Here is a 12,716-nt window from a genome sequence, read left to right on the forward strand (position 1 = left end):
GGGTGCAGCGCGGGAACCGCTGTCACCACCGTTCAGCCACGTCATCACTGTATATCGCTAGCGCGCCACCGACGCCCACACTGTTCAAAGCCGTTGCCTATTCGAGAGCGCCACCACGCAACGGCCGACTAGAGCCACCAACGCAGAATCCGCAGGTGACGCCATAGCCAAGGCACCACAGAGCTCCCAGTCTCCTCGTACGGGCCAGCATATGTACAGTGAGCACGTGAGCCAGCTTCGCGGATATGGGACCATGCTACCTGCCATGTGGCGCCCTTTTGGGGCTTACCCTCCAAGCCTTTTTTTCCTTCAACAAAAACAAAGAAAAATTCATTTGATGGAATAAAACTCTAACTTCTTGCACTCCTTACCAACTGTGCACTGGCGATCCGATAATCGATCCGCAAAACCCGGCCACAAACTCACTGAGCCGACTCCGACTTCCCCCGACCTTGCCGCAGTTCAGAACTCCTCAAGTCGCTGAACCGAGGCTGCAAAAACCGAGCAAAGCATCTGCAATCAACCTGGAACAAGTGCATCCAATCTTTCAGTTACTATATCTTTACGCTCTGGGCTCCGTTTGACGTGTAGTCAATTCTTGCTAGCTCCGTATGATGCATACCCTGTGCTAGAACCTTGTCGAGGATCAAAAGACGCCAAATGACATGCCTCCACATATGGTCAAGTGGGCACCAACCTAGCCCCCGACAAAACTTCAACTGATCATAAACTGCAATCCGTGGCTCCAATTTGCAATCTGAAAAAATAGGTAGGTCCATAAATTGAGCACTACACGCCTATACCCTGACTTCCACTTGGACCACCTGTTCCCAGCTGCCTTGTCTGGCAAGAATCTGCAACACACTAAACCTTCAACCTTTAATAACTTGGGCTCTGTAGCTTGGTTTGATGAGCCGTCTGGACCTGGTCCTTCAACACTTCAAGCTCTACATTCTTGGACCCAAAACTTGCACTTTGAATCTTCTTCACCTGTTCTCCAAATTAGCCCCTTTTTGAGCCTTTCTTGGCCTATAAACCGCATTAGTCATACATCTCTGCTGCTAGCTGCTAGCCCATGATCTTCCTAGCTGCTCTCGCCTTTTGCCCTGCTTCTGCTAGCCTGCATATATCTGCCCATGCCATCTTCTATGGTCGACTCACTTTGGCTGTACCATCATTGCCCACCCCCTAGTTGAACATTTATGTTCAACCACATAAGATCTTTATTCCACTACAAACTGCAAACAGTGAACACATTATGAAAAAACCCAAAAAAACTCGACGATATGTACATATTTTTATTCCTAGCATATGAGAAGACCGTTTAGATTGGTTGCCCAACCCCCTCTATTAGAACCTGATGCAATGCTGGCACCAACTCCCTATCAAAATAGAGCTTGAGACGCACCCCATTAACCCTGTTCTTGAGAAAACAACTATCCATCATCATCAATGTGTAGGTACCATTGGGAAAATCTTGATGGACTTTGTAAGGCCTAGTGCACTTCTTTTTGAATTGCTTCTGAAAGGTGAAGTCAAGATAGCTCCGTACTTCATCACTAGATCACCCTTCTCAATCAGCTTTTCTACAAAATGTTGGTTGAGCTTTGCTACTCTTTTCTCTTGCTGCTTCACATAAAAGTCTGTTGCTGCTTCACGATCCATCTTCAAAGTTTTAAGACTTGTAATCTTATCCTGCAAAACATCTTGATGAGCTTTATCAATCCGCCACAAACCTTTGAGAACCCCTAACTGCACATGTACGGGTAATACTGCTTCCTTGCCATAGACCAACTCAAAAGGAGTAAAGTTGGTAGCCACCTTGTACGAAGTCCTGTAAGCCCACAAACATTTGACAAGGTTAGATTCCCACCCTTCAACCTGTTGGTAGATGTACTTGGCAAGCATCTTGACTATCTGTCCATTGACACTTTCCACCAAACCATTGCACTGTTGATGGTATGGAGATGAAAATTGATGTACGGGTAATACTGCTTCCTTGCCATAGACCAACTCAAAAGGAGTAAAGTTGGTAGCCACCTTGTACGAAGTCCTGTAAGCCCACAAACATTTGACAAGGTTAGATTCCCACCCTTCAACCTGTTGGTAGATGTACTTGGCAAGCATCTTGACTATCTGTCCATTGACACTTTCCACCAAACCATTGCACTGTTGATGGTATGGAGATGAAAATTGATGTTGAATCCCCAATTTTTCCACTAGGGCACACACCAAATTACTTTTGACCTCTTGTCCTCAATTAGATATAAGCACCCAAGGTACTCCAAAACGACAACATATGCAATCAAAAACAAACTGAGCAACAATATGTGCATTTACCTCTTTGACCGCTTTAGCCTCAACCCACCTGGTAAGGTAGTCTATGGCCACCCAATATACTTTTTACCACTGGTTGACTTGGGCAATGGACCAATAGCATCCAAACCCCACTTCTCAAAAGCATCATGTGTTATGATAGCTCCTTGTTGCTCGGCTACCAGTCGTCTTTCACCCATTACTTGACAGTGATGGCACGTCTTGCACCAATAATGCACATCTCGCACAACAGAAGGCCACCAAAACCCACTTCTTAAGATACAAAACAAGACTTGATCCTTACCCTGATGTTCGCTTTCTTTGTGGCACTGCTCCAATACCATACCAATCTCCTCCTTGTAAAGGATTCGACGTAGCACCCCATCTCTACCATGCATCATAAGATCTTCTCCGACCAGAGTGAACTTTCGAGCTCTTTGAAAAATTCTCCTCTTTTGTAGCTTGGAAAGCCCTTCAGAACATTGACGTGTACTCAAGAAATCATCAATGTCTTCTAAAGTCTCTCTACCTGCATAAGTAGCCGGTGCCACATACAAACTCGGCACATGAGTCTGAACACAACTACTAGCTAATCGATATGCTTCCTGATTTTGTTCCCTTCTCACATGTTTGAACTGCACCTCCTCCAAAAACTTCAACAGCTTCTTTATATAGAAAAACCAATTTTTGAGAGAATCCCTCTTTACCTGCCATTGGCCCAAAAGTTGTTTGATAACCAATAGAGCATCACCTTTCACTACTAACCTTGATATGCCAAATTTGATACACTGCTTTAGTCCCAGATGTAGAGTATGATACTTCGACTCATTGTTGGTGTGCACCTCTTCCAAGTCGTAAGCTTTGGAAAAAATGATTGTGCCGCGTGGATCTTGAATGACCACACCTCCACCTACTTTTTGTGTCACCCTTCTGTAAGTGCCATCAAACCACATAGTGAAGGCCCTTTCCAAGTCTGCGGCTCCTCCTTATCCTCCTCTCGCACTACCCTTGGATAAATTGGTAATTCGACCTCTTTGTTGACTAAGATATTGGCCAAATGAGACCGACTTGTGTGATCTACTTTCAACTCAAACTCAAACTCCTGAAGCTCTATCATTCATTTCATGATTCTCTTCCCTCGCTTCAATTGTAGCACCACTTCAGGCAAAAGTTTGTAAGCTGTCAACACATAAAATTCACGAACGATCAAATACACTTTGAACTTCCTGTAGGCAAAGACTAAAGCCATCACCCACTGTTCTGCCTCCGTATAAGCAGTCTCCCCTGAACTAATGACCCTGCTTTTGAAGTAGATAGGCTTATAACTTCTCCCCACCTTCTGTAGCAACACTGCTCCAATAGCCACCGTACCCACCGTCATAGCAATATAGAAGTCATCCTCTTTGTTGGGAGGGCACAATGTAGGTAGCTGACATATAATACCCTTCACTTTGTCAAATGCCTCTTGAGCTTTCTCATCCCATTGAAATCCATGCACCTGTTCAGCCCTTTTCTGAAGAGGGTAAACATATTGAGACAGCATCCAAAAGAAACGGGACAAATACTTTAAATTATGCACAAACGATGCCAACCCTATCGCACTGGTAGGAGGATCCATGAGAACCAATGCCTTCACATTCTCTGGATCTGCTTCTATTCCATTCTGTGATACCACATGATCCAACAGCTGAGCCCTTGGTTTTACCAACTTACACTTCTTTGGGTTCAATTGCCCTCCTTCTTCATCTAGCCTTTGAAAGCACAACCTCAGCTTGGACAAATGTTCCACCCTCGGACTATAACAACCAATATCATCCATAAAAACTATGATGAACTTACCCAAGTATGGCGCATCCAGTCTTGAAATGTAGCATGTGCATTCACTAGTCCAAAAGGCATCCTGTAAATGGAGAAATGAAGGTAGTCTTCAGCTGATCCTCAAGAGCAATACCAATCTGAAAATACCTGAAAAACCATCCATGATAGAATAACATTCGTGCCCGGAAACCTGATTTAGAATCTCATCCTGAAACGGCAGAGGGTAATGATTCCGCTTGGTTGCAGCATTCAAAGGCTTATAGTCTACACATACTCGTCATTTTCCATTCTTCTTTGGAGTAATGACAACAGGAGAAACCCACTGAGACTCTTTCACTGGATATATAATACTTGCCTCAAGCAACTTGTTGACCTCCTGCCAAAGAGCCTCCTTTTGAATATCTCCCAGCCTCCATAGCTTCTGTGCTCTTGGCTTGTAGCCATCTTTGAGTAGGATCCGATGCTCCACTCCTTTAGCTCCTCTAAAATCTTTATACTCCGTCGCAAATAGATCAGGATAGGATGCACATAGGTCCATATAGCCTTCCTTTTCTTGTTTGGTTAAATCTGTATCTAGCATATCTTCCACCTCTTTAGACTTCAGACTATAGACAGGGGCTTGCATACCTTTACTTGCACTGGCAAAATCTACAGTGACTCCGAGTAAATCAGTATCTAGCTTCAATAAATCTTTATCGCTCTCTTCCTCTTCAATACTAGTGGAGCCTTCATCATGTTGACTTGGTTTCATACTCGTAACTGGTGCTAGAATCTCGATTATCACCCCCGGGTGATGGATGAAAGCGCTTCTCCTTGATCTTCAGATCCAACACAATTTGCCCTCCATTTTTCGATCTGGCAAGGTAAACATCCCCTTCTCCCAATCTTGCTTGGCCCCAATTTCCAACAACCATGGTCTCCCCAATATAACTGGATAAGTGTTTTCACCTGCTTTCATGACAAAAAAATCGATCAAGCATTCAATTCACATGACCTTTACCTTCACATCATGTGCCACTCCTAAACACCGAGCTTTGGCATGGTTGGCCATCCTCATTTGCACATTGGACCTGACGACAGCTTTAATACCAATATCCCTCATAGCAAACTTTGTGATCACACAGGCCTGAGCACCACCATCAATATAGGCTTGAACATGCTTCTTCTTTTTAAGCAAAACGTCCACCACCGGAAGTACATAGGTCGGACTCCCCACCCTCAAGGCTAGATTCTGTATCGCATGCACATCTCCTCCTACTCGGGGAAGCCTCGTACTGACACTGGTTGACCATTGCCTCCTTAATTTAGGGTTTAATGCAAGCAGCTGTCCAAAAGTAATGTTAGCTTTTTGATTTTGGACATCTCTTACCAGATCATATTTAGGATTACCACGCCCCAACTGAAAATCCTTCTGAGTAATTCTTCATCTTCGTCTTCTTTTGCTTGGCTGAGGAACAGTTCTACCCCTAATTAGGTTGATTCTCCATTTGAACTTCATCTCTCATACTCGATGTCGGATTGGGAACCATCACTTCGTATCCCAACGGACCTTGCTCAATCTTCTTTTTAATTTTTTGGCTCTTAGACCGTGCAATAGCAACAGCCCCGTTGTAATTCTCCGGGCACTTGAAATCACCTTTTTCTGAACTTTGGGATTCAAACAAGCCATAAATTTTTTGAATTTAAAGTACTCACCACCATTAGCCAAGTGCATGGCCACTGCAAAGTACCTCCAGCACTCTTCGAAGCAGGCGAGGAAAACACCAAACTCCTCGTTTACATCCTGCTTCAAATTCTTCAACCTTGCATCTAGATCGACATGAGATACCTCTTTACAGAAGTCCTGCAAAAAACAGGCCCGTAACACCGACCACATAAGTCTTGGCTCCCCTTCCAAGGCATAGAACCATGTCTTTGCTCTTCCCCGCATCAGTAGTGGAATCGTTTGCATTTTTCTATCTTCATTTGGCATATGCAGTGATAGCATATACAACTCAAAATCGGCCATCCACTCTTCCATATCTTCTTCTCCAGTGAAAATTGGTCCGTAACAATGCGTTGCCATCTCTTCTTGATGGAAATAACCTTTTTTGATCACAACCGACGAGCAATCAGTTGCTCCTCAGTGGGGGAATAGGGAACACACCCGACACACAACACAAAGCCTCCCTACAGCTCAGGGTATCCACAACACCCCTAACCTCTCAAATAACACCTTCAAATTGGCTAATTTGCACTACCAAATCCATCTTAGTACACAGAATAACTATCTCAGCACCAGAAGATGGAGAAGGGGAATAGGGAACACACCCAACACACAACACAAAGTCTCCCTACAGCTCAGGCTATCCACAACACCCCTAACCTCTCAAATAACCCCTTCAAATGAGCTACTTTGAACTAACAAATCCACCTTATCACACAGAATAACTATCTCATACCTTGCAAAAAAACACCTTGTAGCACAAATGCACCCACACTGCTCAACTCACCCTTCCCGACTCACAAAACACCCCAATTCTTCCCTCTTGGTAACACCCTTCAAGCTGCAGGCATACCCTCTACAAACACTGGCAAATACACAAAGAGCGAGAGAAAAGGAGGGGATGGGGAGAAGCAACACGAGAAATAGGGGCAAGTGCTTAGTAGTATTGCATAGAAAGATAGTACAATCAAGTATGCAGCTCCAATGGCAAGCTTACAATACACAGGCATACAAACCTCCAATCACTCTCCCTAGCAAACAGCCCTAAAAAAATCACTTCTATGTCCTTTTATAGGGCTTTGGCTAAGGCTAAAAAAGGAAAAAACAATGAGCTAGCATGCTCGTACAATTCACTGAAGCTTCTTTTAGAATTTCTTTGCATTGATACCACTTGGCCCACTTGATTTTTTAGGTAACTGCATGGTGCACACCTCTTGACTCTTTGTCCACTCAATTTGGCCTCCCTTGCACTTGCACTTGCATTTTTGGTACTTTGGATTCCTCTCTGATTGGTTCCCTCTCTCTCTTCCCTTGGTTGACATTTGTGGCAGGCTAAGCCCCTTGTATTTCCCCTTGAAGCCGTCGAATTCTCACTCTATCCCTCTTGCTGTCCACTGGCGGGACCCCTCTCCTCTGGAGCAATAGCGACATCGCTATTAGGGGGTGGCTCATTTTCTTAAAATGGCCCTTAAGGGTGCAGCGCGGGAACCCCTGTCACCACTGATCGGCCACATCATCAATGTATATTACTAGCGCGCCATCGACGCCCACACCGTTCAAAGCCGTTGCCTATCTGAGAGCGCCGCCATGCAACGGCCGACTAGAGCCACCAACGCAGAATCCGCAGGCGACGCCATAGCCAAGGCACCACAGAGCTCCCACTATCCTCGTGTACTCCCAATGGGCGCACGGGCCAACATATGTACAGTGAGCACGTGAGCCAGCTTCGCGGATGTGGGACCATGCTACCTGCCATGTGGCGCCCTTTTGGGGCTTACACTCCAAGCCTTTTTTTCCTTCAACAAAAACAAAGAAAAATTCATTTGATGGAATAAAACTCTAACTTCTTGCACTCCTTACCAACTGTTCACTGGCGATCCGATAATGGATCCGCAAAACCCGGCCGCAAACTCATTGAGCCGACTTCAACTTCCCCGAACCTTGCCGCAGTTCACAACTCCTCAAGTCCCCAAACCAAGGCCGCAAAAACCGAGGAAAGCATCTGCAATCAGCCTTGAACAAGTGCATCCAATCTTCCGGTTTTTATATCTTTCCACTCCGGGCTCCGTTTGATGTGCAGTCAATTCCTGCTAGCTCCGTATGATGCATACCCTGTTCCAGAACCTTGTCAAGGCTTAAAAGATGCCAGATGACATGCCTCCCCATATGGTCAAGTGGGCACCAACCTAGCCCCGGGTTAAACTTCAACCGATCATAAACTGCAATCCGTGGCTCCAATTTGCAATCTAAAAAAATAGGTAGGGTCCATACATTGAGCACTACAGGCCTATACCCTGACTTCCACTTGGATCACCTGTTCCCAGTTGCCTTGTCTGGCAAGAATGCGCAACACACTGAACCTTCAACCATTAATATCTTGGCCTCCGTAGCTCGGTTTGATGAGCCGTCTGGATTTGCTCCTTCAGCACTTCAAGCTCTACATTCTTGGACCCAAAAGTTGCACTTTGCATCTCCTTCACCTGTTCTCCAAATTAGCCCCTTTTGGAGCCTTTCTTGGCCTATAAACTGCATCAGTCATACATCTCCACTGCTACCTATTAGCCCATGATCTTCCTAGCTGCTCCAGCCTTTTGCCCTGCTTCTGCTAGCCTCCACATATCTGCCCATGCCATCTTCTCTGGTCAACTCATTTTGGCTGTACCAGCGTGATTTGGTCATCATTTTTTGTTGTTTGGGTGTCGATGTTGAGCTCCTTTAATCTATCTTCTTGTATGTGCGTATGGCGTACGTATGCTTGTTTGAATATGTGTGCGTGCATATGAATATGTTTGAATATGTGTGCGTACATATGCGTGCAATGTACGTATGTGTGTGTATGTGAGTGTGTGTGTATGTAACTATCTGAGTGTGCAGGTGCTTGTGTGTGTGTATGGGGAAAGACAATGTGTATGAGTGTATGGTAAGAGAGAGGGAGGGATATTTTTGCAGAGAGAGAGAGAGAGAGAGAGAGAGAGAGAGAGAGAGAGAGAGAGAGAGAGAGAGAGAGAGAGAGAGAGAGAGAGAGAGAGAGAGAGAGAGAGAGAGAGAGAGAGGATGAGAGATAGAGAGATAGAGCGGGTGATGGAGTGTGTCGGTGTGCTGGAGTGTGTGTGTATGAATGAAATATATATATATATATATATATATTATATAGGCTGTCGACACAGGAGAGAGAGAGAGAGAGAGAGAGAGAGAGAGAGAGAGAGAGAGAGAGAGAGAGAGAGAGAGAGAGAGAGAGAGAGAGAGAGAGAGTTTATATTTGAAATCACTTCATTTAAGAACCATATACTGAAACATGACAAATTATAATTGAATGACAAGAGACAAGAGACATTTTTTATATAAAATGAAATTATTTTGGTACATCCGTTTCTGGTAGGAGATTGAATGAGCTCCAGAACCTATGAAAGAATAGGTTTATAACTACCATCATCCAACAAAAAAGCATCTAGTTAGAACTTGGACAACCTTTGATGGGAAGACAGGTATCCAAATAACCCATTCTGCCTGTTATCGCTATCCCACCGCCGTAGACCCCCCCATCTCCTTGTATATGTTTAAAGGTAGGTTTTTTGCTTTTCGCTTTGGAATAATTCTTTTCCTAATGGTTTTCTTTCCCGCAATGGTATGGTCTGGTTTTTTGGAAACTTCAAGTTTGTTGAGAAACCCTGGTGTACATCCTTGTGGGAAATCCCTTATGGAAGACGGTCGAAGTTTTCCACTTGGTAAGTACTTAAACTTATGCATGTTTGGATTGGCATTCTCCAAGGAAAGCCTATGCTCTGGGAACGGGATACATGTATCGTCCTAATTCACATAATAAGTACAATCAGTTTGCATGATATAAGGGTGAGGGTTTTTTTTACTAGAAAAGATCAATAAGAAGGATACGATAGCTGAAGATCATATCCTCTCCCCAATTAGGATAACACGCAAAAAAAGAGCACTGATTATGTTTTTGCTCTCTTTTTTTATGGGAAGTACCAAGTTTAGAACAACCTTTTATGCATGTATGAACTTTAAAAATTACAAGGTTTACTAGAGTTCTTTTGAAAATTTTGGGAGAGTTTCCTCGCTTATTTTATGTGGTTTTGTAAAAAATAAACCAATTTGTTGATTTTTCCTTACCTCCCTCATCTCGAGGATTTATCTGTGAATTTTTTCCTATTGTCATTCTCTGATAATGCTATGTGTGTCAAAATCTTGATTTTTTTACACCCAAATGGGATTGTCCACCACTCCTAATTAAAACAAATTTTTATATATTTTTATTTTTTGACATATGGCTTTATGGTTACTCTATATATGCCACTTTATTGTGCTTTAACTACATGTAAGAGTCTTAATTTTTGTCTGAATTTTTTTATATAAACCATCGTGTATGCTGATACAAGGCAAGTAGTAGTAAAAGGCTAAAAATAGTCTTCTCTTTTAAAAATAGAAAACAACAATGAAGCAGCATCGTATAAAGATATACTTACACCAATTCTAGGTTAGCTTGTATGATATGGATATTTACAAGACCCAGTCAAGTTTTTACTTTGTACAAAGGATCATGCTATTTAAAAATAAAAGAAAGCATAGTTGTGCGATAAATTAATCCTAAAGATCAAAGCAGATCCTAAAATGACACCAAGCACATGTTGTACTCAAAGCCATGACAAGGCTTGTACAACACAGAGAACTTGGTGTGTTTCGGTGAATGCAGAGATTGTTATTTTATAGGCTACACTCAATGCAGTTTTAGTGTTCGGTTATTGAATGTACCCATGTGATGTTAGCTGGCTAATAGCGTTTTCGTATTTTACTTTTTGACATATGGCTTTATGGTTACTCCATACCTGCCACTTTATTGTGCTTTAACTACGTATAAGAGTCTTATTTTTTGTCTGAAATTTTTGATATAAACCATCATGTATGTTGATACAAGGCAACTGGTAGTAAAAGGCTAAAAGTAGTATTCTCTTTTTTTTACAAGTTAAAAAAACAATGATGAAGCAGCATCGTATAAAGATATACTTACACTAATTCTAGGTTAGCTTGTATGATACCGATATTTACAAGACTCCAGTCAAGTTTTTACTTTGTACAAAGGACCATGCTATTAAAAAATAAAAGAAAGCATATTTATGCGATAAATTATTCCTAAAGATCAAAGCAGATATTATGAGATTAGTTTTTGTCATATTTCACTGAAGGATCTTTCTTATGACGAAAACACCTCAATCTTGGTAGACTAAAAAGGTCTACCTGGTTTGAAGTTCCCGCCATGGAAAAGATGTCATAGATTACTTCCATTGGAAAAAGTTGATGTGACGAATGTCACTGTAAATTAGAGAGAGACCTCCAAGCTTTTGATGCAGATCCGACTTTATGTAGTAGCGTTTGATTGCAAGTGCCTCATAGTATACCCGTGTGCATATGTGTGTATTTGCAAATGTATTACCGCCTACTACGTCGCCCTGTGGTAACTCTGTAAGTGTTTTAAATTCGTATCCATTATGTGTGCTAGTGTGTGTGTGTGTGTGTGTGTGTGTGTGTGTGTGTATCCGGGTTAGTACTCACATAGGTATGCCGTTTATGTGTTTGAAGGAGTAGTATGCCTAGGTTGAGAGGGATCATCCACCTTAGTGTAGGTTTGTTGAGAAAGAATATCAACGTAATAAAGCCACTCTACATGACTTTGCTAGAGAGAGAAAATACCGCAGCCGATGTGTGTGTATCTTTGCGCTGTTTAGCAAGAGGAATCCGCCACAGGGAAGGCGTGCTTGTGTATGTGTGTATGATGGTGTGTGTGCTCACAAGGGGGTGGGGCGAGTTGGACTCGAAGCCATGATAAGGCGTGTATGCTGAGAGACAGTGCAGAGAACTTGTTGTGTTTCGGTGAACGCAGAGATTGTTATTTTGTAGACTACGCTCATTGCAGTTTTAGTGTTCGGTTATTGAATGTACCCATGTGATGTTAGCTGGCTAATAGCATTTTCATATGGAGGAGGATGAGAATGAGAGAGAGAGAGAGAGAGAGAGAGAGAGAGAGAGAGAGAGAGAGAGAGAGAGAGGGAGGCCTTTAAGCTTTATCTAGTTTTGATGCGAGAAAAAATTGTGTAAAAGAGCTTCAATTACTTTATTTCATATTTTATTCAAGAGAATAGAGAGATATTGTGAGGGCGGAAAATGAACTATTCGCCTCTTATTCAGAGGTTTTTAGGTAAATTTAAACAGTGTGATAATCAAAGAAATATGGAGCCAGAGATAAGGAGATTTGAGAGAGAGAGATGTATGGGAATCATATTATATTTTATTTTTGATCCTTGGTATCATTTTGATAGAGAGAGAGAGAGAGAGAGAGAGAGAGAGAGAGAGAGAGAGAGAGAGAGAGAGAGAGAGAGAGAGAGAGAGAGAGAGAGAGAGAGAGAGAGAGAGAGAGAGAGAGAGAGAGAGAGAGAGAGAGAGGTGTCTTATATGTAAAATGTAACAAGGGAGGAGGGCTACTCCACTTGGGTATGAGAGAGAGAGAGAGAGAGAGAGAGAGAGAGAGAGAGAGAGAGAGAGAGAGAGAGAGAGAGAGAGAGAGAGAGAGAGAGAGAGAGAGAGAGAGGGAGAGAGAGAGAGAGGTGTCTTATATGTAAAATGTAACAAGGGAGGAGGGCTACTCCACTTGGGTATAAGTGAGAGAGAGAGAGAGAGAGAGAGAGAGAGAGAGATAATGGAGGAGAGGGAGAGGGTGGTGCCATGCTTGGCGGCCCCCTCTGTGTGTGAGCAGCAGTCAAGGAGGGAGGTGGCGGCATGCAGGAACCCACAAGAACAATTTATTTATTTTTTCATGCTCCCCGAATGGGGTTTGTTCCCACGATGTGACTTTGAAAGCCGGCCATCA

General features: G+C 43.0%; 1 pseudogene; it reads right to left on the bottom strand.

Annotated features, from left to right (window-relative positions):
* Positions 1-4,954: 4,954 nt before the first annotated feature.
* The window catches only part of LOC147427795 (uncharacterized), a 40,500-nt pseudogene continuing 32,738 nt past the window's right edge, over positions 4,955-12,716 (bottom strand).

Source organism: Adiantum capillus-veneris, chromosome 23, assembly GCF_014529385.1.
Source record: "Adiantum capillus-veneris isolate H3 chromosome 23, ASM1452938v2, whole genome shotgun sequence".
Lineage (NCBI taxonomy): Eukaryota > Viridiplantae > Streptophyta > Polypodiopsida > Polypodiales > Pteridaceae > Adiantum > Adiantum capillus-veneris.